Source organism: Thunnus thynnus, chromosome 18 (assembly GCF_963924715.1).
Source record: "Thunnus thynnus chromosome 18, fThuThy2.1, whole genome shotgun sequence".
In the NCBI taxonomy this organism is placed as follows: Eukaryota; Metazoa; Chordata; class Actinopteri; order Scombriformes; family Scombridae; genus Thunnus; species Thunnus thynnus.
Window position 1 is genome coordinate 29,268,608 of NC_089534.1, and position 5,531 is coordinate 29,274,138.

The 5,531-nt window shown below is 38.2% G+C and overlaps 1 non-coding gene across 1 annotated transcript; it reads right to left on the reverse strand.

Annotated features, from left to right (window-relative positions):
- Positions 1 to 4,275: 4,275 nt before the first annotated feature.
- On the reverse strand, positions 4,276 to 4,348 carry trnar-ccu (transfer RNA arginine (anticodon CCU)). The gene has a single exon. It is a non-coding gene; the product is annotated as a tRNA-Arg (tRNA).
- Between the last annotated feature and the right edge of the window lie 1,183 nt (positions 4,349 to 5,531).

Below are 5,531 nucleotides of genomic sequence, written 5' to 3' on the forward strand. Positions count from 1 at the left end.
GCACAAAACAGCCTTACAATGATTACTATTGCTTTCATAGGTTCTTGCCAGTTCTCAAAAACAAATCAAACAGCTACGAAAAGGACTAAAAGAAATGCATGTTTTGTATCCTCAAGCAGGTAAATGGTTCCGGATTAGAGCACAATCTGGTGTGACTGGTGTGGTGGACTGGTGTGTGTTTATTCCTCCAGCAGCAGCACCAACATGCTCCCCAGCTCTCTCCTCCAGAGCTGGCCGGCTCTCAACAGCTGTCTGTCAGCAAGCTGTGGCTGAATCCCCCTGTCCAGTCCTGTGATACGTGCAAACTTTTCACTCAAGTTGAACATTTTCAACTTGCACAAATATGCGGAAGATGCAAATTTTGCATCATTCTCATCACAATTTTTGTGTATTCGCGTCACATCATTCGCTTTGCCCAGCACGAATAGATACGAATTTGTGTCTATTCGCATCTTTGCATTTGCTCTTGATTCAAGCATAAGTTCTGTGGAAACTGGATTTGGACTTGTTTGAAGTCCAAATCACTAGTACAGCATAACACTTACAGTGAGAATTACAAAGTTACTACACTATATTAAGATGGAAGGAAGTTGGAATGTCCTTTTTCATGGTTTTAGGTTCCACTAAACCAAAATGTTCAATTATCATATACCTCCAACCTTTCCATAACCTCAAGTCAGATATTTCCAAGAGCTCTTTGTGGCCTAGAGTTGCATTAAAGTCAAATGCCACATCATGTTGGCAAAATTTTGATGTTATATGAGATCACTTCTCTTATGCAAACTTTACAAAACTGTGGAAAATGATTTGTAGCACCTCCACCTGATTATTTTAACAGCAACACTTTTACGTCATGCTTTTAGAGACAGTTGTGAAGATAAACAGTTAATTTGCAATAAAAGCAGAAATGACATTTACAGCACTTACACATCCATAAAACCGTCACGTTTCAAACATTTAACTCGTGATATGCTGAGGTTTGTTGAAGAATGTCTTACGTAGTATATACAGTATCCATGCCTACAGTGCAGCAGAAAAAGGAACCGCAGGCTCGAGTAATGATGTAAGTTCAGCCTGTGTAAGCTGGCGGGGTAGTTGCATGTCAGGTACAATGACATCCTCTGGGTATGATTGTGAGGTCCTGTCCAGTCTATCCCATAATCATCAGTGACCTAAAGAGATATCACAATTGGAAAACAAGCTCTTATATCAGAAATGCACATCGTAGATTCTAGATTGTGTTTGTTAAATATGCTATGACATTTTGTAAAAACTTAATACACAAGAATTATGAATATCCTTAATTTGGAATGGTTGTGTAATTGTGGTTAGTTATCCATGTTAGGAGTTTGAGCTCAGTAATTTTAATTAATTTACACATTTTCAAAGCACTGACCTCCAACATCAACCTGGCCTTAATATGACATTCAAATCCAATATCTCCTAAAATTTGCATGTGGCAATGTGTCTCCACTAGAAATGGAGAAAGGTTGTTCATTGCACCACACAGTTTTTTTGTCCTTTGGTTTTTAAGTTATATATTCATATATTGAAGAACAAACAAGAAAAAGAAATCATTTAATTTTTGAAAAAAACATTTTTCCGTCTTCACTCTATTTTCTTTGTTTTATTCTTGAAAGCAGACTTGAAGGGGGAAAAAAGGAAATGCATCAAGGGGTGAAACAACAGCAGAGCAATCGAGAAAGGAAACGGAATTTGCACCTACAACGGGTATGACTCACTGGGAGGAGATTCAAGAAAGCAACGTGCTGAGAGGAAGCAATTACTAGAGGTGATATATACCTGAACTGGATCAGCATCATTTCCCCCCTGTGGCTGACTGAGCCACAGTTGGATTGGGAGACTGGTGTCTCTGTTCTCAAGCTGTGGTGATTCCAGGCCTCCTTGAATGCCTGAAGATGTTGTTGAAGCTGTGGCACATACATCCAGCGGAGAGAATCCCTTCACATTTCAAATGGAGAGAGAGTGTACGGAGTATATCACTGACATCCCCATAGACGTCTCTCGATAATCTTCGATTCTGTTGACTGACCAAACAAACACAAAGTCCAAATGTTACTAATAGCATTTACATAAAAGGAATATACTTTTCAGTATTTCAAAATTAGTCAGATATTCATGATAGCTATGGGCGCCACGGACATGACACACCTCTGGTTATATACACTGCGTCCAGTGATGTTTGGTCCTCTACAGCTCACCATGTAACATGCCACAGCAACTTCTTCCCCTCCCTTCAAGAAGTAAATAAATAAGTAAAACAAAAGAATAATGATTTTTCACAAGTTCTGCTCTTTAGAACTTTTGTCCTCTCAATGCAAAAGGTGATGTTTTTATTAATGCAATATTTCACATTACGTTATGGTTAGCTGTACTGAGCAACAACCAACATGAAACTGTCCAGAACAATAGTGGATTGGTTGTTTGAAGCTGCTCTTATATAAATATGAAAAATGAGTCTACTGAATCCATCCACTCCTGCATAGATGACAATGCTCCACCTGTAGAAGTAACTGAAAATGGACATTAATAATTCAAACATTAGAGTAACAGAAGACAGGGAAAAATTATTTCCAAAAATGCACAAAAAAGAATTTAAAATAAATGTTAAGACTACCAGCCTTATTAGTTTGTGATTTCCATCAATCTGCCATAAGCTGTTTGGAGCAGGGACACTATACTGTCTACGACTCAGCACATGCAGGGATAGTTGCATCACTAGAGTACACTCAGGATCCACTCTTCACAGTGGGTTCTGCACATGACAGGCTGCATCACAGACACACACAGAAAGTTAATAGCTAGACTAAAATTCACACATTTATGCATTAACATTAAATATCAAGGTGCTGTCATCCTTGCCAAACTTGTGAAATCAATACCAACATCATTTGTCCTCAATTACATTTTTAGTGTTTATGAACGCTGCATAATAATGGGATTATGTCTGTGGATCTTTGCTACAATGCCATCAACTTCACCATCAGTCAATGGAGTGTACAAATCTGACAACCTCCTAGAAGACTGTACAACAGCCAAATTAAGAAATGTTGTACAATCATTGATTTACCAGTCTGATTTATTTATTTATTTTTGATTAAGTAACTTGACAATATTAACAACAATAAAATATTCACTGCAATCCATGGGATGCCATTCTTCTTCTGATGGTTCTTGTTGACACTACAAACAGGTCAACTATTTAGCAGCAGGTAATCCCGTATGAATGTAGGGCTCCATTATGTCCACCTTAATAGCCAGTGGAAATCATCCACTGGCTATTTGCATATTCATGCTGTTGCATGCTTACCTACAGAGCCCCAAACATGACATCTGGGCATAAAAAAACTGTTTGGCCACACTATACTAATCTGTGACAATGATAAATTAAGTCTGGCCACAATATATTCATTTGTGGGAGGGCCACAGCTATAACAGGAGCAAGTTTCAGCCATTTTGTGGCCACCAATTAGTCTCTTGTGGCCACAAAATATCTGTATCAAGCCCATGATTCAGTCATCCCTCTGCATTGCAAGGAATCCTTATTAGTGAGAGGCATTTAAACAGAGTATTCACCAGTGCAAGTACGACTTTATTGTACTGCAGCAAAATTAGCAAGATATTCAAAGACTCAGACTTTCGGGATCAATACCTCATAAAGGAAGCATGCTAGAAACAAAAATAGGTCCCCCCTAGCATTATATATAATAATCATATATATATATATATATATATATAGTAATTAGTTACCGGGGAAAGTATCTTTTGCGTGTAACTCGTCCCACAATCTCAGAGTTCAAACCACTCGGTAAAGGGTCCGTTTGTTTTCCCCACAACCCCAAATCAGTTCAGTTCAATCCAGTTTCACAAACATAAAAGACAGACAACTCAAAAGTCCGCCCCTGGTTTTACTGCAGATCCACAACTCAAACCAGGAATCGCAGCAGTGGTTCAGTATCAGATATTATTTACAATATATGATGTATACATGTTATTCCCAATTGGTTTTATACATATATGTGTGTATATGTATATATATGAGTGTGTGTGTGTGTGTATATATATATATATATATATATATATATATATGTAGACAGAGCAGAGTGGTGAAACAGAAGCATGCTGACCCAGAGGTCAATGGATCAGAACCATCCTCTGCTAATACTCCATTAATAACTTTTCATATGCTGAAAGGTTTACTCTGGAAAACTAGCATTTCAGTGCACACTTCCACTGCATTGTTCTGCTATCAAACACCCCAGATGGGACTCGAACCCATAATCCCTGGCTTAGGAGGCCAGTGCCTTATCCATTAGGCCACTGGGGCTTTACAGTCAACAATTTGACCACTTCAATTGACACAGTGATTTACCCTCTATAGAGCAACAATATGGGAGGCCCACAAATTGTCTCTAAATAAAACACCAAAGGCCACTGAGGTTGCCATGGCAGTGACACAGGGACAACAATAAAGACATACACAGAAACCTAAAGAGGAAGGAGAGACAGTGAAGCTGTAAAATATACATATATACATAGTAATCACTAAAGTAGGAGAAAGTAGTCATAAGTAGTGTCTATTTCTCTCCGAATATACATTATTTACCTTGCTGTAATTCTGTTGACACATTATAAAATAACCCTGATGATGTCATCTGTGTACTCAGGGTACTCTGGGCTTTGGATTTTAGACTACAAATATTTAGCAGAAAGTGTAAAAGACATCAGCATTACTAGTCAGTAAGGGTCTAATGCAGTGATTCTCAACCGTTTTATTTTCCCATGAAACTCCTTAAAGTGGCAACAATCAAAATGTTTATATTCACTGTGATCACATGACTATTTGTATGTGATAGGTGTCACTTAAAGTGGTGAATTTCTTCTGAAAAAAGCAGGTCAGAAAAAAAGTTTAAAAAAAAGGTTAACTTTTTTTTTACCATTCTATGTTTAATCTGTGTCTTGCAAGAAGATTGTCCTCCAACTTTCTGGAATTGCACTGATAAATTGTTGAAATACCCCTTTAACTTAAAAACAACATAAACTGGCCCCAGCATAGAGATTCCTGACAGACTGCTGGCAAGAAAGTGAGTGGCAGATTGACGGCTGGAGAGTCGGAGTTGACGAGCTTGTCTGGATGATTTCCAGTTCAATTTCCAGGGGCTAAATTCTGCTTTAATTATGTGAATGACATGATTTTTCCTCTTTCGGCAACAACTGTCAACACATTTCTACTCAACCCCAAGCTGCTGCAGTAGAGGTACTATGGCCATGACTGTGGATGCATGGAGGCACTGGGCAGCTCCCAAGTGTCAGTGTTTTCAACTGTATTAACATGAAGCAGGGCACTGGTGAAAGAATATCCAAGGTCTCCTAAATCCTCCCTGGATGAATCCAAGCTTGAAAAAGATCAACCATGAGTGTTTCAGAAATGTAAAATGTATTTGATTGCATCACTCTGGTCTGATCAAAAGATTGCAATAATTAAATATTTCACTGTAGTTTTCCTCTAA